Source organism: Musa acuminata, chromosome BXJ3-6 (genome assembly GCF_036884655.1).
Source record: "Musa acuminata AAA Group cultivar baxijiao chromosome BXJ3-6, Cavendish_Baxijiao_AAA, whole genome shotgun sequence".
Taxonomy (NCBI): domain Eukaryota; kingdom Viridiplantae; phylum Streptophyta; class Magnoliopsida; order Zingiberales; family Musaceae; genus Musa; species Musa acuminata.
Genome location: NC_088354.1, coordinates 31,133,779 through 31,158,687, shown reverse-complemented (window position 1 = coordinate 31,158,687; position 24,909 = coordinate 31,133,779).

Sequence of the window (24,909 nt, the reverse complement as noted above, 5' to 3'; positions counted from 1 at the left end):
TAATTAGTAAGATATAAAAGGATTTAAAATTAAAAATAAATAAAATAAAATAAAATTTATTTAAAAATAATTTTATCTAATTAGATTCTAAATTTTAAATAATCATTTATACCAATGTAAATTTAAAAGAAATAAGCTAATAAGTCTAATAAATATAATAATACTATATTAAGTTTGACTAGTAATATGAGAATAATGGTTGTATGTCATCAATGCCATACTTCTTTCTATGTACAACAACACTGTTAGCCTTTTTTAATATAGTCTAAAATAATCACTGTAATTTATTTTGTCAAGACAATCCCGTTATCACAGTAAACCACAATATGTACATATGTAATTATGAATAGAATAGCATAAATAAATAACTTTAAAGTACGTTGGCAAAAATATCGATTATAATATCCACTCAAACATATATCATTGTATCTTCTATGAGTTTCTCATAAACCCAATTGTAAGAACATATTTTTTCAAATACTTTAGGCTATAAGTCCCAATTAAATAGATCAACAATTAATATAGTGGAACTCAAGTTATTTAATTGATATTAATTATTTTTAGACTTTTTTTTCTAACCATCAAGTACTTTATACCATACTGCATAGAGCTGTAATAGTACTTACCATTTTCAAAGAAGAAAGCTACTGTGATATGTCACAAGGTATCTTTAGCGACTTGACAATTGAGTTTAATCACACGAAGTCCTTAGATAAAATTTTGTAGTTATAAAGCTTAGTTAGTAGCCTCAAAATATACCACAAAATCAACTTCTATCATTAATAATATATTTTTTTTTCCCATAAATTGCCACTCCAATGGATATAGATATAAACTATAAAGTGGACTTCTTATTATCGAGACAATTTTTACAAAATCATCATCTAAAAAATATCATTAATTCAAGTTGATCTAATTTTATATATGTGAGCATAAAATCCTTCGCCTCTTCTAAATATCTCATTATTTTCTTTCTAGTCATTTAGTATATTTATTCCTAAGTAACTTTAGTATCTATTTATAATTTCAACTGCAAAACTGATATTTGACCTGGCATAGGCTTGAGCATATAATAGACTTTCGACTACATATACATAAATAATATTTTTTTATTTGATTCTTTATTAAATTATTTTAAAAATAATTATTTTAGTTAAAAATTTACTTTTATCATTTGTTGAATAAAGCTATATGTTAAATCTCTCCAAGACTCGAACAATATATCTTTTTTGAGATAGTTATAATAATGCTTGAGATGCCTCATTTATATCAATCATCTTAAAATTCATGGTGAGAAATTTCTTTGTTCAGTACAATAAACCAAGATCACCACTAGCAAACAAAATATTATCTATATATAAAATCAATATAATAAACTTGCTCCCATTAATCTTTTGATATAAATATTGATCAATAATATTTTTCTTAAATCTAAAAGAGCTAATGATATTAAGAAACTTTAAATACCATAGCTTAGAAGCTTACTTAAGGTCATAAATAGATTTCTTAAATTTGCATACCAAAATTTTATATTTCTTCCATTTTCTCTGTGGATCATTTAGGTTAACCTATATAAATCTAGATCTCTAATCAGAAAACTTATTTTTATATCCATATGATGTAACCCAAAATCATGAGTCACTAATGTCATGACGATTCTTAACGAATTCATTTTAAAAATAGAGAAAATATCTTGTTATAGTCAATATATTCTTTACGAGTAAAACCTTTGACCATAAGTTTGACCATTGTATCATTCGATATTATCCTTTAAGTTATGTTTATGTAACAGACACTTTCATAGTTATTGGACAATTTGACCAAATACCATTTTGGCTATTAATTTCAACTCTTCTTTTATTGTATGATATCACTTTTCAAAATCGCTACCTTTTTGTGAAAACAATGAGGGATCCTTTTTATTTCTATATCATAATCTTATTCTTGTAAATATACCACATAATAATTAGAATTATAGGTGATAGGGCACATTATGGATCATCCTACGGGGACCTGACCCCCACCACATTAGCCCGAGCACAAGACCTTGGGAGGGAGATAAAGCCATGATAGATGTGCCGCCAATAATCCGAGATGCAACGGTCATCTTTGTTAGGAAAGAGTCGGTACTAAGAGGGGGGGTTGAATTAGTGCAGTGGTAAATTACGTCGGTTTCGTAAAATCTTCGTACGTTAAAAACCGATCTCGGAAAGATGCTTAGATTAACTTGAAATCTCATTTGTATATGAAGTGAAATCAGTAAGCAAGTAAGATAGTTTATAGTTAAGGTAACTAGCAAAACAAAAAATGCAAATCAGATTTTATAGTGGTTCGATCGTCGTGACCTATATTCACTCCACCGATTCCTCTTCCGTCGAGGCCATCGGCATCCACTATCAATCTTTCTTTAATAGACGAAGATCAACCTCCTTCTTACACCCCTCTTCTCCTTTTCATAGGTTTAGGAGACAACCTTTACAAGCACTCACTCCTCCTAAACATAATTCTAAACTTAGACTAGAGGAGGGGATCTCTCAATTGATTGCAACAGCGTTTTTCCACTTTTAAGCTCTCTATGCTTGTATATTTTAACCAAGGATGAGAGGGATTTTTATAAGCCTCAATTTGATTAAAACTTAAAACCCAAAAAGATCTCATCCTGGGTTTCCTAGGTACGGGTGGTACCACCGCTAATGTCAGTCTGACACTAGGCAGTACCACCGCCCAATTTGGGCAATACCACCACCTGGTACCCTGCCACTAAGTGGTACCACTGCTTGGGAGGTTGTGTCTGGGCGATACCACTACCCAAACCGATGGTACCACCGCTTGACATAGTCTCGGAGACTGTGCCAAGACGGTGCCACATCTTGGGTCATTGTTTGGGCCTTTCATTGGGCCCAACACAGTCCTTACATGGGCCCAATTGACCCCTAATTGGGTTGGCCCAATTCCAATTTCAATTATGTGCTAACTATGAAATCTAAGGCATACACTAAGCAAAACAAGTCCGTAAGTCTAGTTTCTTCTAGTGAGCTTCCGGTGATTCTTCCGGCGAACTTCCGACGATCTCTCGGTAATATTCCAACGGACATCCGGTAAGCACCCGAACTTTACGATGATCTTCTTGGTGAGTTACGACGAGCTTCTTTGGCAAGCTACTGGACTTCTCGATTGGTTCCGGCATAACTTCCGACGAACGTCTAGACTTCCGACGAACTCTCAAACTCCCAATGAAATCACGTTCTTAACTCCGGGACTTCATTTTGCTTTATGCCTTGCTATCGTAGTTAATCTTGCACACATAAAACACACTTTGATCTAGACAATTAATACTAAGCATGAATCATATTGTCCGGCATGTCATTGGTCCATCGATGCTTCATCTGATTCTTCGGTGCATCATCCTCTCTTGTGACCTATTGCCTAATCGGCCAGTTGACTTCCGTAACTCCAATATCCTTAGCGCAATATCCACTTTTCTTGGCCCGATACCCGAACTTATGGCCCGAAGCCTTCTGCCGATACATTGATCGATCCTCCGGCCTGACATCCAATCTTCTAACATTTTTCTCCGACCCAACATGATTCTTCCTGCTTTAATTGTCTCTCCCTGATCGAAGCATCCTGCATCACTTCAAAACGCATATCAAATCATAAACATTTATCAATTGGTTTCATCATCAAAATCTGAGATTCAACAATCTCTCCCGTTTTGATGATGACAACCAATTGATGACGGAGTTTAAACAAACTCTCGGAATTTAAACAAACTCCCCCTATCAATATGTCATATTGATAGAACCTTGAATTCAAGCTGAATTCAAGTCATTGCAAATTTCATCATGAATATTTGCAACACGTCATCATGCATAATATGATCATACTTCTCCCTCTTGTCATCAACAAAAAAGAGAAGTGTAACTTTCAAGTGTTTGGAAATACAAGTTCAAATCATTGTATAATAAACATAATCTCCATTTTTATCATCATGTAAGCTAGCAAAAATTTAGCAAGTGTTATATCATATTAGAATATGCAAGCTATCAAGTTTTAGATATGTAAGTTTTACAACATACAAGCTAGTAAATTTAAAGATGTGCAAGTTGGCATATTTGCTTTTCTTTACGATGTTCAAACTAGCAAGTTTTTGAAATGTACAAGATAGCATCATTTTTGCATTTTCTTGAAATGTATAACTTAGCAAAATTCACAAGATAGCATCATTCTTTCTTCTCTTTTGAGAAGTGCAAGCTAGCAATTTTTTCTCTTTAGAGATGTGTATACTAGCAATTCTTTCTCCATGCAATTTGCAAGCTAGCAAACTTATTAAATTTTACATAATTTTGGAACATGCAAGCTAGCAAATTTTATACATATAAAAATTGGCAAAAATTTTGCATCTTTTGAGATGAGCAAGCCTTTTGCTTCTTCTTGGAGTATGCAAGCTAGCTAGCAAGCTAGCAAAATTTGGTCCCCCTATATCATTGTCAAAAAGAAGGGAAGAATACAATTTTGTATCTCTTTTTCCCTTTACAATAGTTTTCAAAGCATGACAAAGATAAATGATCATTCTAGAGTCTCATTTCAGAAAATGATAATTGTTGACTTTCACATTATTTTGTCAAAAAAAATCATAATATTGTATGCATCACTCCAAATCATAAAAATTTTAAATCATGATGGTATTGAAACGTCAAATTACATCCTACCATGCATGATCATAACTTCTCACCAAAATTTCATCATGAGTATTTCATGCATTCATATCATCACATGAAGAATATCAAGAAAAATTAATTGGGTGATGAGATATACGATTCATGAATATAAATTGTGAATATCAAGAGACATATTATGATTCTTTTTGGATAACTCAAATAGCAAAAAGAAAGAATCATAGTAAATAATCTTGATTTATAAAAAATTCTCAAGTTATAATTCCAAGAAATAAAAATAAACCATGATTCATTTTAACAAATCTCCTCTTAAATAAATAGCGAAAAGAATTCTTAGGAGATCAAATAATAAAAGATATTCAAATGAAATTTTAAGTCATAAATTTTGAAAAAGATATTCTCTTTAGTAAATCATAAAAGGAAACGTAGGAGAAAAATATTTCAAATCATGCATAAGAACTCTTATGATTCATATTGAAAATTTTCTTAAAATGCAAGAGAATAAAGAGTAAGAAATCTTGATTCATAAAAGATTTCATGTTATAAATTTTGAGAAATTATGATTTCGATAAAACTCATTCAAATTCATTTTCATAATCCAAGAGATTCACAAAAGCATAATATACATGGATTCATTAATCTTTTATCAAAAAATCAATTAGATAGAGATGTTTCATTTTAAGCTAGTTTGTTTCATACAAGCATGCCTTTGTCCATTTTTATGCCAAATAAAAAACATGCATCATTTTTAAAACTGAGAAGTCACTTTCATTATGGTAAAAAACGATAATTCATAAATCACAAGAATCATCATGCATAATTTAGAAAGATAAACTAATTAAGCATGATTTCAAATTATCTTCAATCAAAATCATCATGACAAAAAGAAATAACACATTAAACATAGGATTAATCATTAGATTTAAATCTAACATTTAGTTGTATTTTCATCATTAAAACATCAAGCATGATTTCATAAGGCATTCAAAATCATTTTGTTTGTTTATCATGAAATATGCAATTGTCATTATCATTTTCAAAATTACTAGCATGATAAGCATGATTGCTAATTTTTTACATTTTCATTACATTATTAAACATGTAATTTTCAAGAAAAATAATAAAACTAAATTAAAAATAACTCATGAAAAAACATCATGTAATTTCGAAATAATTAAGGGCATTTTGATTACCTCATCGTTGAACACCGTTAAGGCATAGTTTGCCATCTCGCCTTTGTTGATTTTCTCCTCGTCTTTGGAGGAGCTCGATTTATCCCAAAGTGGTTCCCTTTTCTTGCGTTCATAACAAGTAGTTACGTTCTTTTTGTTCTTTAATTTTTGTTTCATGGACATTTTAAATTTCATAGTGAGGAGTTCAAGTTCACCATCACTTGAGCTTATGCTCGAGTGGTCTTCAATTGTTCTAAGTCCGAAATCCTTCCAGTTCTTTGAAGGTTGTCCTCAAGTTTGTTTTGTGCATTATGCATCATTGCATATGTCATTAATGAACAAAAAAGTTCTTCAAGTAAAAAATTATTAAGATCTTTTGCCTCTTGTATTGCGGTTACTTTCGGATCCCAATTCTTATTAAGAGAACGTAAAAATTTTTTTATAAGTTCAAAGTCTAAAAAACTTTTACCAAGTGCTTTTAAACCAATGACGATATCCATAAAACGGGTGTATATGTCTCTAATGGTTTTGCTTGGTTTCATATGAAACAATTCAAAATCATGCATCAAAAAGTTAATTTTCAAATCCTTAACTTTACTTGTGCCTTCGTGTGTGATTTCAAGTGTATGCCAAATATCGAAAGCTGTTTCGCAAGTTGAAATCCGATTAAACTCAATTTTATCCAAAGCGTAAAATAGAGCGTTCATAGCTCTAGCATTTAAAGAAAAAAATCTTCTTCTCTAAATCATTCTAATGGTTCATTGGAAGAGAAGACCTTCGAAAATCGCTTTCGACAATATTCCATAAATTCAAATCCAACGAAAGCAAGAAAACTCTCATTCGAGTTTTCCAATATATGTAGTCCGTCCCATTAAACAAGGGAGGACGAATGAGAGAAAGTCTCTCTTGAAAGTCAAAAAGAGCCATTTTTCTTGGGTGTTAAACCAAATGAGAAATTACGGGGCTCTGATACCAATTGTTAGGAAAGAGTCGGCACTAAGAGGGGGGATGAATTAGTGCAGCAGTAAATTATGTCGATTTCATAAAATCTTCGTACGTTAAAAACTAATCTTAGAAAGATGCTTAGATTAACTTGAAATCTCATTTGTATATAAAGTGAAAGCAGTAAGCAAGTAAGATAGTTTGTAGTTAAGGTAAATAGCAAAACAGAAAATGCAAACCAGATTATATAGTGGTTCGATCGTCGTGACCTACATCCACTCCACCGATTCCTCTTCCGTCGAGGCCACCGGCATCCACTATCGATCTTCCTTTAATGGATGAAGATCAACCTCCTTCTTACGCCCCTCTTCTCCTTTTCACAGGTTTAGGAGATAACCTTTACAAGAACTCACTCCTCCTAAACATAATTCTAAACTTAGACTAGAGGAGGGGATCTCTCAAGTGATTACAACAGCGTTTTTCCACTTTTAAGCTCTCTATGCTTATGTATTTTAACCAGGGATGAGAGGGGTTTTTATAGGCCTCAAATTGATTCAAACTTGGAGACCAAAAAGATCTCTTCCCGAGTTTCCTGGGTACAGGTGGTACCATCGCCTGTGCTGGGCGGTACCACCACCAGTGTCAATTTGACACTAGGCGGTACCACCGCCCAGTCTAGACAGTACCACCACCCAGTCTAGATGGTACCATCGCCCGGTACCCTGCCACTGGGTGGTACCACCGCCCAGTCTGGCGATACCACCCAGTCTAGATGGTACCATCGCCCGGTACCCTGCCACTGGGTGGTACCACCGCCCAGTCTGGCGATGCCACCACATGGGAGGTTGTGTCTGAGCGGTACCACCACCCAGACTGGCGGTACCACCGCTTGCAGCCTCTCGAAGACTGTGTCTAGGCGGTACTAATGCCTGACATAGTCTCGGAGACTATGCCATGACGGTGCCACCTCTTGGGTCACTATTTCGGCCTTTCGTTGGGCCCAATGTTAGGATCAAGAGCGCACTAAGAGGGGGGGTGAATTAGTACAGTGGAAAACTTTCGCTATTTCAAAAAATCTTATTCCGATTAAAGCCGATTCAACGAGAATGATCTCAACTCAATTTGTTTCGGAAGAAATTTGAGCTTGAAGTCTTAAGTGAAAATGCAAGAGAAGACTAAGTGATTTGCAGCAATGTAAATCACACAAATGAAAAAACGTAGATTTCGTAAAGTCTTCGTAGAAAGCCGATCTCGAAAGATGTTTTACATCCAAGTGAATGTAGACGTATTTAAAGCACAGTAAGGAGGAGAGGCAGTTTACTATAAAGGAAAGATGCTCAAAGTAAATGCAAACCGAGATTTTAGAGTGGTTCGGTCAACGTGACCTACATCTACTATCGGCTTCCTCCTCCGACGAGGTCACTAGCATCCACTAGAGGTCTTCCTTCAATAGGCGAAGGCCAACCACCCTTTTACAGCTTTTCTCCTTCTGACAGGCTTAGGAGACAACCCGTACAAGATTTCACTCCTCTCTTGGATGATCTCAACACTTAGAAAGAAGGAGGAGAACTCTAACTTTTACAACACTCTAAGGCCTCAAGACTTAAGAGTAATTCAAGAATTTCGTTGCCTTTTCATGCAGGAAAGGGTGGGGTATTTATAGACCCCAATGAGTTAAAAAATGGACCCTAAAAGTGTCCATTCCCAGATTTTCGGGGTCCTGACAGTACCATCACCATTACTGGGCGGTACTATCGCCTGTCATCGGGCACTAGGCGGTACTACCGCTCGGTCTGGGTGGTACTACCGCTTTACAGCGCTCGAAGATCGAGCTCAAGCGGTACCACCGCTGGCAGCAATAACTGCCAGTGGTACCACTGCCTGATAGGGGTAGTACCACCGCCCAAAAATCCTAGGAGACCGAGTCTCCCAAGCGGTGCCACCGCCGACCAGGATTTCAGGGACCGAATGGGCTATTCCATTCGGCCCAATTTGGGTCTGTTAAGGGCCCAATTGGCCCCTGATTAAGTTAGTGGGATCACCTCCCAATCTTAACTTAATCTACACTCTAACTACGATAATTAAGACATAATTACTGTAATTCGTGTTCCAGTGCGTCAATCGTTTCTTCCGGTGTACTTTCAGCGAATATCCGACGAACTCTCGGCGATGCTCCGGCGGACTCTCGGCAAGCTCCTGGACTTTGCGACGATCTTCTTGGTGAGTTCCGACAAGCTTCTATGGCAAGCTCCTGGACTTCTCGGCTGGTTCCCGTAGAACTTCCGACGAACTCTCGAACTCCCAATATGATCTTGGTCTTGACTCCGGCATAACACCTGCTGCATGTTTTATTGTCATCGTAGTTAATCCTGCACACTTTTCTCAACATATAGATTAAATCAATAAATGACAATTGACTTTATCATCAAAATCTAAGATTCAACATTCTCCCCCTTTTTGATGATGACAATCAATTGATGACGGAGTTAACCTTAACTCCCCCTATCTATATGCTTTACTTGAGAAAAGTCATTCTTGAATTCAAAGCATTTGAATTTAAGAGACATATTGATAAGTTAAGTTCATTTAAACTTATCAATACACCCATCATGATTTCTATCATGATGTAACTTTCTGAAAATGATGTCAAGGCATGACATCCATTTCCAAATCTTATTTTTCAAATATGAAGGATAACAATCATAACAATTCATTCTATGACAAGATATCAATTTGTAATATTTCAAATTAAGCTCTAGATATCTTATCATAATGCAAACATTTCAAGTGTAAAATTGCATACATTTATCACCAATTTACCACATATTTCTTTCCTTTTGTCATCAACAAAAAGGAGAACGATTCAACAATATATGCAAGTGTGGTAAAAATTCATGTCATTTTTCAACTTGTAAAGAAATTCATACAAATTATTTTTCAAGCATTCATGACATGATATCATTCATTAACTTCTTTCATTTTACTTATCATCAAAACTTTGCATGAAGAAGGAAAGAAAGAGGATAAAAACCATTGAGAACCAACTTTGAATGAAGTTAAAAACGATAAGAGATTAAATCATGCTTCATTTTTCACAAGGATCAAGATATACATGTGAAATTAAATACTTGCAAGTGTTCATCTAAAAACAAATTCTTCCTTCATCGAGAAGGAATTCATGTTAAAGAATCATTATATCAAATCTATTTCTCAATTTAAAAATTTACAAGAGATAAATCCATGAGAGATGCATTTGTCAATTAATTCCATATATAAAAAATCATTAAGTGATGAAATAGCTTTGATATGGCATAGGCTCATAAAAGCTCCATTCTGTTGAATCTCGTATTTTGATGATGAAACTAATTGATTGTGTTTAGATGTTTAACTGCATTTTGAGTGATGCAGGTTTACTCGATCAGGATTAGATAGTTAACGCAGGAAGAATTGACGTTGCGCCGGAGGAGATCACGTTAGGATATTAGATGGCAGAAGGCTTTGGACGTCGGGCATCGGGCCAAGAGCGGAATTGCGCCAAGGATATCGGGGTTGCGGAGGTCAACCGCCAATTGGGTAACAAGCCACAAGAAAAGACGATGCACTGAAAAATCAGACGAAGCGCCAACCAATGACGTGCCGGGCAACAGAATGTCAATTCACGTTGTAATAATTGTCTAGATCGGAGTAGAGTTTTGGCTTGTGTGTGCAGGATTAACTACGATAACGATGAAGACATAAAGTGAAACAAAGTGTCGGAGTCAAGTGCAAAGGATTTGTTGCGAGTTCGAGAGTTCGACGGAAGTCCAAAGGTTCGTCGGGAATGCTGCCGGAACTAGCCAAGAATGAGTAGGGAGCTTGTCGAAGGATTTTTCGGAAGCTCGCCAGAAGGTTCGTTGGAAGTTCGTGGAGCTCGCCGAGAAAGATCGGAGCTTGCCGAAGAAGCTCGTTGGAACTCACCAAGATCAAATCGTGAAGTCTAGGAGCTTGCTAGGAGTCCGCAGAACGGTTTTCGAGAGTTTATTGGAAGACCGCCGAAAGTTCGTCGGAAGCTCGCCGGAAGAAGTCTTGACTTGCGGACTTTGTAATAGCTTAGGAAATGTCTTTAAATTCATAGTTAGCATATTAATTAGGATTAGGATTAAGAGATAATCCTATATCCTGGTTAGGGGCCAATTGGGCCCAAAATTAGACTTGGTTTGGGCTAAATTTAAAGCCCAACCAGTGAACCGAAGGGTCTGGCGGTGGCACCGCCAGACTGGGCGGTTGCACCACCCAGCACCCGAGAGCTGGGCGGTGGCACCGCCAGTCCACTGTTAGTGTCTGACACTGACAGGCGGTGGCACTGCCACTGACAGGCGATGGCACCGCCAGCATCGGGAACCAAAGAGGATTCAAATTTTGGAGCCCAAATTTGAATCCTCTTGAGGCCTATAAATACCCCTCAAATTTCAGCTGAGAGAACAAACTTTTGAGAAGCTAGAAGTTGAGAAAAACTTTAGGAAAAGTCTTGTTTTCAATAGCTTGAGTGTTCATCTCCTTTCTTTTCATTGAAATCTTTGTAAAAGGGGTGAACCACTTGTAAGAGGTTGTAAAAGGGGTGTAAGAAGGAGGTTGATCTTCGCCTAGTAAAGGAAGATCGTTAGTGGATGCCGGTGGCCTCGACGGAAGAGGAATCAGAGGCGTGGATGTAGGTCACGATTGACCAAACCACTATAAACTACCGTCTTCTCTGGTTTGCATTTACTTCCTGCTATTACCTTACTGCAAACCCCTTCAATAGCTTACTGCCTTCAAGTTAAAACACAATCAAAACGGTTTTAAACGAAACGTTGCTTTTATAGTATGAAGTTTTCGAAAGTGTTTAAATCGTCGAAAGTTTATCATACTTTACCGTTGCACTAATTCACTCCCCCCCCCCCTCTTAGTGTCGCTCCAATCCTAACAATTGGTATCAGAGCCTGGTATTTCTCATTTCGGATTTACACCTGAGAGAAATGACTCTTCATGGCTTTCAAGAAGGCTTATCGGTTTTTCGTCCACCGTTATTTAACGGATTGGACTACACTTATTGGAAAACTCGAATGAGAGTTTTCTTGATTTCTATGAATTTAGATTTATGGAATATCGTTGAAAACAATTTTCAACTTCCCTCTAAACCGATGAACGAATGGTCGGATTTGGAGAAGAAGTATTTTTCTTTAAACGCAAAGGCTATGAATGCCTTATTTTGTGCTTTGGACAAAAATGAGTTCAATCGGATTTCAATGTGTGAAACGGCTTTTGATATTTGGCGAACACTTGAAATCACGCACGAGGGAACTAGTAGAGTCAAAGACTCGAAAGTTAACATTTTAATGCATGATTTCGAGCTTTTTCGAATGAAGCCGAGCGAAACCATTGTTGACATGTACACCCGTTTTACGGATGTCGTCAATGGTTTACAAGCTCTTGGCAAATGTTTCTCGAATTTTGAACTTGTTAGTAAAGTTTTACGATCACTTTCTAAAGCTTGGGAATCAAAAGTAACGGCAATACAAGAAACAAAAGATTTAAATATTTTTCCACTTGAAGAACTTATCGGCTCATTGATGACATATGAAATGGTTTGTAATGCACATGATGAACACAATCAACACTTGAACCACCTTCCAAAGAATAGGAAGGATTTGGAACTCCGGACAAATGAATACCACTTGAGCGATGACTCAAGTGATGAGGACAATGATGAACTTGAACTTCGAATACTAAATCTTAATAAGTTTATTAAACAAAAATCTAAAATATACAATGAACTTGAACGAAGGAAGAGGCCAAAAAAGAGGAAGGCAACCAAGGATGAATCAAGAACTTCCAAAGGTGAAATGGCGAATTGGGCTTTGACGAGCTTCGACTACAAGGTAAGTAACTCAACTCTCTTGAATTATTTTGAAATTACTTGAAGTTTTTCATGAGTTCTTAATTTAAATAGTAGGAATAGAAAATAAAAACTTATTTTTATTTTTAGCATCTTTGAAAAATTAAAAATTTAATCATGAAAAGTATATTGCTAAGGTTTCATACATGTTATGTTTTGAAATGTTGAATGATGTATGCAACATTAGGGATGATAACTATATGATATGTGATAATGCTTAGGATTAATCTATGCATGTGTATCTTGATGATTTTATGTCATGCATGAGTTTTTGAAGTAAATATTGATTTGAAACTCTCATTTTAAATTAACAATTGGATTAACATGTTTTTGGTTTAATCATTTTTATGACGAATTAAGATGACATTCTCATGACATATTAAGATGACATAGTGCATGTACATCTTTGTATGAATTTCTTGATAGTCTTTTGATGATAGATGTGATATCATTTTTGATGTGTTTGGTCTTGACGGCTTAATGACAAAACTTATGTTTTGATTTTAAATGATGATATATGTTTTCACAAAAAGACTTGAATACCCTCACATGAAATCAATTGTATGAAATAGAAATGAATTTTATATCCTATTGAGATTAATGAATTTATTTTACCAATCTTGTGAATCTCATGAAAATAAACATGATGAATATTTTGAAAATAAATGAGTGTATCATGCATTTGGTCTTAATGATTTCTCTTGAACATACTTTTTGAAATCATACTTGATAATGAATATCAAGATATTAAAAGGATGTTACCATGGAATCATGCTTGATAATTTATTTTACGAAATTTACCCTTCTATCTTGAATGTTGACATTTTTTTAAAAAAAAAAGGGGCAAAGGCATGCTCATAAGAAGCAAATCACATGAATAGAAATTTATAAAAATGAAAAGTAATCCTCTATCTTATTGATTTTTCAATAAATCTATGCTTGTCATATATGAATTTATTGAATGTAATTTTGAGGATGATTTCAGATTTGACAAATGCTTGATTCATATTTACGACATAAGATACATTTTAAATATGAATCATGCTTCAATCATGTTAAATGCTTCAATCATTTTCTATCTCTAGAGTTCTCGATTTTGATGAAATACAAGTGATAAATTCATTTATGATATCTTGTAAATCACTTGAATTATGAATGAGTTTTTTTTTTTATGTGTTAAAAGAATCACTTAAAAAGAAAATGCTTTTCCCATCTTATCGAGATTAATGATTTCATGATATTGTGTGAATCTCGAAATTGATTTTGATGAAATAGTAATAACGTTATTCATGTTATGAATCTCAAAAATGATAATTTGATTATGATTTTTTTTAATTAACTTGAATGAAATTTTGTTTTAACCGAATCATGAACTTTCCCTTGACTTCTTGACTTAAGAAGAAACATGATGATTACTTGATATTTGATGCTTGAAATTTCTTGTGAAATGTGATCTTATTGAGATTTCTTATGCATGAAACAAATTGTTCTCCTTGCTATTTATTACCAAATGAATCATGATATCATTGCTATTATATCTCCTATGATTCATGTGTAGAGAAAGAATTTATAAATCATAATACAATGAGATTTCTTATGCAAAAATAAAGTGTTTTTGTGATTCTTTGCTAAAGAAAATAATTATTAAAATCATGATCTTGATAATTATAAAATGAAGTTCTTTATAAATCAAGATCGTTCATTATGCTCCCTCCATTTATCAAAAAGGAATTCTTCAAATGAAGTGTAACTTGTCTTTTGATTTCTAAGAATTCAATGAAGTGTCATATTGATATCTTGATTCTTGAAATATTTTAAAATGTGATCTTGATAAGAATGTTTCAAGTTGCTCTTTGTGGTATATCTTTTCAAATGAATCATGAGCCTTGATATCATATATTTCATAATATATAAATAACAAGATTTCTTTGCCTTGTATGCCTTGTGTGATGATTGTACATCAATTTGCTTTATTATGAATTATATGAATCTTGATTGTGAACTTGTTAAGAAGAATTTTAATGAACCATGAATCATATCTTTGGTATTCACGAATTGATCCTTATTGATATCTTTCATGAATTCTTTGCATATTTGGCTTGTTGAATGGTTGAAATTTTTAGTCATTGAGTTCTCCCTTCTTTTTGACAATGACAAAGGGGGAGATAGATTGCTAGCACAATTCAAGAAAAAGGCAAAAAATTACACTTCTCAAAAGAGAAGAAATTGATATCTTGAACATCACCGAAAATTGTTAGCTTGAAATGTCAAGAAAATGTAAAAAATTATTTACTTTCCTACACATCTAAAGAGAAGATGCAAATGTAACACTTGCCAAATTGTTTGCTTGCCTCATGTAAAACATTGTCTCTTGGTAGTTTGGCATTTTGCTAAGAAAGCAAAAATGACACTTCTCAAAAGAGAAGAAAGAGCTTGCTATCTTAAACATCACAAGCTTGCCTATCTTAAGAAATAAAAAATTTGCAAAAGTGCTATCTTGCCTATCACAAGAAGCAAAACTTGCAACTTGTACATTGCAATAGGAAGCAAGAATCATGAGCTTACACAAGAAAGCTATCTTGTATTTGCTTTCGAAATTTTTGCTAGCTTGTATGTTGCAAAACTTGCTCACTTTTTTAAACACTTTGCTAGCTTGTACTTTGTAAAGGAAGCGAAAATAGCACTTCTCAAAAGAGAAGAAAGAACTTATTATCTTGAACATCACAAAAATTTGTTACCTTGCATGATGTAAAATTTGCCAAGATCACTATCTCAAAAGAGTTGCTATCTAAAAAACAAAGGAAAATGTGCTATCTTGCCTATCTCAAAATACAAAACATGCTACGGAAGCAAAATTGCTAGCTCAAACATTGCAAAGGAAGCAAAAATTTGCTAGCTTGCAACTTGCATATCATGAAAATTGCTAGCTTGTAGTCTAAAGAGAAACAATTAGTTGTTATCTCAAGAAAAGCAAACATGCTAAACTTACACATCTTTAATTGCTAGATTGCATAACGATAAAATTTGATACTATGTTTTTCATGCAATGTATGGAACTTTTTTTCTCTAAACACATAAGAGTAGGAACTTCTCCTTTTTGTTGATGACAAAGGGGGAGAAGTATATTGATGACTTCATGCATTAAATTGAATATTTTATATATTTGCATGATGGTTTGAATGTTTTTCATAACATGTGATGAATGTTCCTTGGATTTGGGATAATCCAAGTGTTCTATCAATGGCATATTGATAGGGGGAGTTTAGTTAAACTCCGAGGAGTTAAGGTTAACTCCGTTAGTCATCAATTAGTTATCATCATAAAAAAGGGGGAGATTGTTGAATCTCGGATTTTGATGATGAAACTAATTGATTGTGTTTAGATGTTTAACTGCATTTTGAGTGATGCAAGTCTACTCGATCAGGATTAGACAGTTAACGCAGGAAGAATTGACGTTGCGCCGGAGGAGATCACGTTAGGATATTGGATGGCAGAAGGCTTCGGACGTCGGGCATCGGGCCAAGACCAGAATTGCGCCAAGGATATCGGGGTTGTGGAGGTCAACAACCAATTGGGTAACAAGCCGCAAGAAAGGACGATGCACTGAAAAATCGGACGAAGCGCCAACCAATGACGTGCCGGGCAACAGAATGTCAATTTGTGTTGTAATAATTGTCTAGATCGAAGTAGAGTTTTGGCTTGTGTGTGCAGGATTAACTACAATAACGATGAAGACATAAAGCAAAACAAAGTGTCAGAGTCAAGCGTAAAGGATTTGTTGCGAGTTCGAGAGTTCGACGGAAGTCCGAAGGTTCGTCGGGAATGCTGCCGGAACTAGCCAAGAATGAGTAGGGAGCTTGCCGAAGGATTTTTCGGAAGCTCGCGGAAGGTTCGTTGGAAGTTTGCGGAGCTCGCCGAGAAAGATCGGAGCTTGCCGAAGAAGCTCGTTGGAACTCACCAAGATCAAATCGTGAAGTCTAGGAGCTTGCCGGGAGTCCGCAGAACGGTTTTCGAGAGTTTATTGGAAGACCGCCGAAAGTTCGTCGGAACCTCGCCGGAAGAAGTCTTGACTTGCGGACTTTGTAATAGCTTAGGAAATGTCTTTAAATTCGTAGTTAGCACATTAATTAGGATTAGGATTAAGAGATAATCCTATATCCTGGTTAGGGGCCAACTGGGCCCAAAATTAGACTTGGTTTGGGCTAAATTTAAAGCCCAACCAGTGAACCGAAGGGTCTGGCGGTGGCACCGCCAGACTGGGCGGTGGCACCGCCAGTCCACTGTCAGTGTCTAACACTGATAGGCGGTGGCACCGCCAGCATCGGGAACCAAAGAGAATTCAAATTTTGGAGCCCAAATTTGAATCCTCTTGAGGCCTATAAATACCCCTCAAATCTCAGCTGAGAGAACAACCTTTTGAGAAGCTAGAAGTTGAGAAAAGCTTTAGGAAAAGTCTTGTTTTCAATAGCTTGAGTGTTCACCTCCTTTCTTTTCATTGAAATCTTTGTAAAAGGGGTGAACCACTTGTAAGAGGTTGTAAGAGGGGTGTAAGAAGGAGGTTGATCTTCGCCTAGTAAAGGAAGATCGTTAGTGGATGCCGGTGGCCTCGACGGAAGAGAAATCGGAGGAGTGGATGTAGGTCACGATTGACCGAACCACTATAAACTACCGTCTTCTCTGGTTTGCATTTACTTCCTGCTATTACCTTACTGCAAACCCCTTCAATAGCTTACTGCCTTCAAGTTAAAACGCAATCGAAACGGTTTCAAACGAAACGTTGCTTTTATAGTACGAAGTTTTCGAAAGTGTTTAAATCGTTGAAAGTTTATCATACTTTATCGTTGCACTAATTCACCCCCCCCCCTTCCTCTTAGTGCCGCTCCGATCCTAACACATTCATTCAAGATATATATTAAGTTCGGAAGAGAAATACAATAAAATCATGTATTCGGACATGTTTTGTCATAGCTTTTCAATCACAATCATGAAGACAAACATGATATTGCATGATCATAGAAACTTTTTACAAACTTTCCAATGTGAACATGTTATTGAAGCACACAATCAAGTAAAATTCTCATCATAAAATTATAAGCACATAATTTAAATGAGTGATAAAAGAATCAAGAAAGTCCGAAAATAAAATTTAACAGATTCATGCATTCGGACAAATCAACATTCCTAATTCTCTTCTAATAAAATCAAATTATTCTTCACTTAAAGGTTTTGTAAAAATATCGACCAATTGATGTTTTGTATCAATAAACTCTAGGATTATATTATGATTAGTGATATGATCTCGTATAAAGTGATGCCTAATGGCAATATGTTTTGTTCTTGATTGTTGAATGAGATTCTCTATTAAACATATTGCACTTGTGTTATCACATTTTATGGGAATATTTTTAAGATGAATCTTATAATCCTCTAAAGTATTTTTCATCCGCACAACTTGTGCATAGTATGCACTAGCTATAATGTACTCAGCTTTGGTTGTAAATAGTGCAACCGAGTTTTGTTTCTTGGATGATTAGGAAACAAGTGCATGTCCCAAAAATTGATATGTTCCGGATGTGCTTTTTCTATCTAATCTACATCTAGCAAAATCCGCATCAGCATATGTAATTAGTTCAAAGTTCTCGAATTTTAGATACCATAATTCTAGATTAGTGGTACTTTTAAGATATCTAAGTATTCTTTTAACTGCTTTGAGATGAGATATCTTAGGATTAGATTGAAACCTAGCACAAAGACCTACACTAAACATGATATCCGGTCTTGTTGCGGTGAGGTATAGTAGACTTCCTATCATACCCCTATAAATTTTTTGATCAAAGCTTTCTCCACTTTCATTAATTTCTAACTTAGTGGAGGTGCTCATGGGAGTGTTGATAGCTTTTGAGCTATCCATATTGAACCTTTTTTAGCAAATCTAAAGCGTATTCTGTTTGACTAAGAAATGTACCATTACTTAGTTGTTTGATTTGTAGGCCCAAAAAAAAAGTTAATTCCCCCATCAAACTCATTTCAAATTCAAGACTCATAATTTTAGCAAATGATTCACAAAGAGATTCATTCGTTGAACCGAAAATAATATCATCAATATAAATTTGAATAATAAGAAAATTATTTTTAAAATTTTTGATAAACAATGTAGTATCGATCTTGCCATTAGAGAAATTATTTTTAATAAGAAATGAACTAAGTGTCTCATACTGGGGCTTGTTTTAAACCATAGAGAGCTTTAGTCAATTTAAGCACATGATTAGGGAGACTATCATTCTTAAATCCAGGAGGTTGTTCAACATAAACTTCTTCGAAAATAAAGTCATTAAGAAAAACACTTTTAACTGTTAGGATCGGAGCGGTACTAAGAGGGGGGGTGAATTAGTGCAGCGGATTAAAACTCGTAAGTTTGAAAATGATTTCGTAAATGCGTAAAGATTTCGATTCGATAAAGAATGACTTGGTAAAAGTAGCTCGAGTAAAGTAAGGAGATGAAAACCAATAACTTGCTGCTATGTAAATAAAGGTTTTAGAAAGGTAAACACTCACACATTTAAGGAACACCAATTTAAAGTGGTTCGGTCAAATGACCTACATCCACTTGCAAAGCCTTCTTCGATGAGGCTCCTAACTTTTACTAGCAGATCACTTTGAAGGGGAAGGACAAATATGCCTCTTACAACCTTTTACAAGTGGTTCACACTCTTACAGATTTTTCAAAGAGAAAGAGGGAGGTGAACATCTAAGCTATTGAAAACAAGACTTGCTAAATACTTTGCTAAGACTTTTTCTCAATCTCTAACTTCTCAAAGGTTGTATTCTCTGCTAAGAATTGAGGGGTATTTATAGGCCCCAAGAGGATTCAAATTTGGGCTCCAAATTTGAATTGCTTTTGGGTTTTCTGATGTTGGCGGTGCCACCACCTGTTAGTGTCTGACACTGATAATGTACTAGCAGTGCCACCGCCAGACCTCTCGGGTTCTAGGCGGTGCCACCGCCCAGTCTGGCGGTGCCACTGCCTAGACTATTTCAGCTCACTGGTTGGGCTCCAAACTTGGCCCAAACCAGTCCAAACTTGGGCCCAATTGGCCCCTAACCGGGTTATAGGATTAACCCTTAATTCTAATCCTAATTAAATGCAAATTATGAAATTAAGACATAGTCCTAAGCAAGTTTTTAACTGGCAATGTCGAGTTTCCTTCCGGCGAGCTTTTCGACGAACTTCCGGCGAACTTCCGATACACCCTCGGATTTCTTCCGGCGGACTCCCAATAGGCACCCAATCTTGTGGCGAGTTCAGCGAGTCTTTGGCAAGTAGCCAAACCTTCTTGGTGATCTCCCGAACCTCCGATGATCTCTCTGGTAGATTTTCGAAAACTTCAACAAGTCCCCGATTTCTTCTCGGTTGGTTCCGGCAGCACTTCCGACGAATCTTCGGACTCTCGGCGGACTCTCGAACACCCATTAAATTTGACTCTAGTAGACTTGGTTTATGTCTTCAATCTATCGTAGTTAATCCTGCACACTTAAGATAAAACTTCGATCGAGACAATTAATCCTAAGCAATTAATCAAGTTGTTTGGTATGTCATTTGTCCCTCGACGTTTCGTCCGATTCTTCAATATATCGTCCTCTCTTGTGGCCTATTGCCCAATCGGCCAATTGACTTCGCAACTCTAATATCCTTGGCACAATCTCTGCTCTTCTTGGCCCGATGCCCGAATCCACGACCCCAAGCCTTCTGTCGATACGTCGACCGATCCATCAACCCGACGTCCAATCTTCTAACATGTTCCTCCGGTGCAACATGATTTTCTTGCTTTAATTGTCTCATCCTGATTGAAGTATCCTGTATCACTCAAAACACAGATTAAATCATAAATACATATCAAGTGGTTTTATCATCAAAATATGAGATTCAACAATCTTCCCCTTTTTGATGATGACAACTACTTGATGACGGAGTTAACCTTAACTCCCGGAGTTTAAACAAACTCCCCCTATCAATATGCCATATTGATAGAATCTTGAATTCAAGTCGAATTCAAGTCATTGCAAATATTCATCATGAATATTTGCAACACGTCATCATGCATAACATAAACATACTTCTCCCCCATTGTCATCAACAAAAAGGAGAAGTGTTACTTTCTATGTGTTTGAGAGATATGAATTCAACTTATTGAATGAAAAACATAATATCAAGTATTTTGATATTATCATATTAGAATTAAACTTATCATCATGCAATTTGTAAGCTTGAAAATTTAGCAAATGCTACATCATGCAAGCTAGCAAAAATTTAGCAAGTGCTATATCACATTAGAATATGCAAGCTATCAAGTTTTAGATATGCAAGATAGTAAGATAGCAAGTCCTACTTCACAATATTTTACAACATTTTAGAAAATACAAGCTAGTAGTTTTGAGATGTTCAAAAAGCAACTCTTACTTCTTGAAATATACAAGTTGCAAGCTATCAAATTTTGCTTCCTTTGCAATGTTTGAGTTTACAATTTCCGTTGCAAAGTGCAAGTTTAGTATGTTTAGCATCTTTAGATAGCAACTATTTGCTTCTCTTTAGACTACAAGCTAGCAATTTTTATGATATGCAAGTTTTACTATATACAAGCTAGCAAGAATTTTGAAAGCAAATGCAAGATAACTTTCTTATGTAAGCTCATGATTCTTGCTTCCTATTGCAATGTGCAAGTTGCAAGTTTTGCTTCTTGAGATAGGCAAGATAGCACATTTGCTTGAGATTACAAGATAGCATTTCTTGCTTTTGAGATGAGCAAACTAATAAGTTTTGCCCATTTTTGCGATGTGTACGTTTGTAATTTTTTGCTTCTCTTGTCTTGTGCAAACTAGCTATCTCCCCCTTTGTCATTGTCAAAAAGAAGGAAAGACCTTTTACATCAATTATGACAAAGGTAAGTATCAATCTTATTTGTGCATCATTATATTTTTAAATTAAAATATGCACTATTTCAAAAAGCTTATATTTCATTCATGCACGATATTAACAACAAATTAGATGACCTCTATGGTAAGGGAGAGGGTTTTCTAAGGAAGTGACCAACAAAGAAAAAAGTCCATAGCTCTCTCTACTCCCTAGCTTTTCCTCTTCAAAACTAAACAAACTAATCAAAAAATTTACAAATTCTATCAAACATAGTAGTTGAAAATGGTACCTCCTTTTATAGTAAACCATTTAACAGAGATGACTTGACACCATGAGATTCTGTTCATCAATCACTCTCTGGTTTGTTTTCTAAGTGTTGATGAATCGGAAGGGTAAGTATGCCCTATGAATTTATTTATCTCAAAAAGATGGCGTTGGGAAAAAAAAATGCTAGACATGCATTAAAAATATAAATAATGAATAAATCAATCAACATTATGAGCATATCATACATGATACTAAAATTTTTAACTATTTATCAACATTTTGATCATAATACCAAACATTCATCATTTAGAGCATTCATGATACAAAACATTAAATCAACATTTATGATACATCATTTTAGCAACAATTCATAGTATTTTAAATCATGATTCACATCATATGTAATATATCACATCATAATTAAAAGGCACAAGTATTGTATGCATCATTGCAAATCATAAATGTTTCATATCATGATGGTATCAACTTTATCAAATTATATCCTATCATGCATGTTCATAACTTTTCATTTGTATGCATCATAATAATATCAAGAGTATTTTATGCATAATACCAAATCATCATTTATAATTACATCAATATTCTAATTATTATTTTAATCTACACATCATGATAACAATAACTTTGCACTATAGACAATCTCATGTTTTATCATTCAAGCTAGCATATATTTTTGCAATTAGCAAGCTAACAATTTCCTTTTTCTTTTATAACAGTGATTCAATCATATCACGGCATTTGTATCATAGATACAAAGAAATCATATCATCAAAGATAAGACCATTTGAATACCAAAAGACATGATTTATTTCAACAGATCTCCTTTATTTTTATAAATGTCAAAAAGAAATGTAGGAGATCAAATGTTATAGTACCTTGATTCTTGCATAAGATGTCTTAAGTTGTAAATTTCGAAAAATCAAGATAAGTCTTATTCAAATTCAAATCGTCAAATCAAAATCATTTTCAAGAGATTCATAAAAAGAAAAACATAGATAGATTTTTTAGTCTCTCAATTTTTTATGAATCATAAAAATTATATTCCAAAAAAAAATCATGATTCATTTCAAAAATTTTCTTCTTTAAAAAACAATAAGAAAAAACATGGGAGTTCAAAGAACAAGATCTTAATTCACAATAAAATTTCATGTATCGAATATGGAGAAATCAAGATGATGATTCATAAAGAATATCACAGGTTACATTCAAGAGAAAAATCATCATTCATTTTCAAATCATTCAATTTATCAAATCAATATTTTTTGGGTATGCATGATATCAAAACATGGTTTCAAATCTTCAACATATAACATGAATGAATTCAAAAATCAAAAGAAGAAGGGAAGAATTCAAAGGTACAAAGATTTCAACCATCTCATAAACAAATGAAGGATCAAGTCATGAATCCAAAATTCCATGAATCATTTCAACAAATCTCCTTTTAAATAATCAAAATGATCATCAAAGGAAATCTTATATTATTCTAAAAAATCAAGATCATGATTTTGATAAAACTCATTTCAAATTCAAATTATCAAAATCATTTTTATGGTTCACAAAATTCATAACATAAGTAGATTCATGATTTCATTGATAATAGATTCTCCCCCCCCCCCCTTTTTTTTAAAGTGTTTCATTTTAAGTGATTGATTTCATGTTAACATGCTTTTCAAACATGCATCAATGTTTAGGATCAAAAAATGAATTTCATCATAAAACCATCAAGACCAATAAATTATAAAAATCATTATGTATTACTTTAAAATCTCATGCATAAAGTTATCAATCATAGTATCAAAACTTCAATATTTTCATTACAACATCAAGCATTATTAAATATACAATCGTCAAGCATGACACTTATACTATTTCATATAAGCATGCCTATTTCATTTATATCAAATCAAAACATGCATCAAATTTTTTTAAACCGAAAAAGCCACTTTTAATATCGTGAAAATCAATAATCCATAAATCATAAAAATTATTATGCATCATTGCGAAAGAAAACTCATTAAGCATGATCATTCTGCATTAATTCAAATCAAACATGATTTCATTTATTTTCAAAATATTTATCATGAGAGGACATACAAGGCAAAGAAATCATTAAACATAAAGCATATTCATCAATCATGGTTTCATTGAGCATAAGGTATTTTTAACCAAAATAATTTTGTTATTTGTTATAGTCATGCATTTTTCTTTTTAGATTAATCTATCTTTTTATGCTTAGTTTTCCATACAAAAGCTATGCTTCATCATTAAACATGATGTTAAATTTCTTAATATTTTCATTAAGACATCAAGCATGATTTCAATCAAAATCGAAAATCATCAAGATACACATTTTTTCTTCTTAAGAAAAACATACATATGATCATTAGGTTTAAATATAACGTTTTATTCTATAAACATAAAATATGTAATTTTCAAGAAAAATAATTATTCAAAAAAAATGCATCACAGAAAACATCAAGTAATTTTAAACTAAATTAAGGGGGTTTCGATTATCTCATCGTTGAAAGTTGTTAAGGCGTAGTTTGCTACCTTGCCTTTCTTGATTTTCTCATCTTCGGAGGAGCTCAATTCATCCCAATTTTTGTTCTTCTTGCGTTCAAAGCAAGTAGTTCCATTCTTTTTGCTTTTTAATTTTTGTTTCATTTGTAGTTTAAGTTCACCATCACTTGAGCTTATCCTCGATTGGTCTTCATGTGTTCTATGTCCCAAATCCTTCATGTCCTTTGGAAGGTTGTTCTCAAGTTTCCTTTTTGTCACATTGTTTATTTCATAGGTCATTAGAGACCCAATTAGTTCTTCGAGTGGAAATGTTTTAAGATTCTTGGCCTCTTGAATGGCCGTAACTTTTGGATCCCAACTCTTTGGAAGGGATCTTAAAATTTTAGTTACTAGTTCAAAGTTAGAAAAATCTTTACTGAGAGCTTTGAGTCCACTGATGACATCCGCAAAACGGGTGTACAAGTCTCCGATGGACTCACTTGG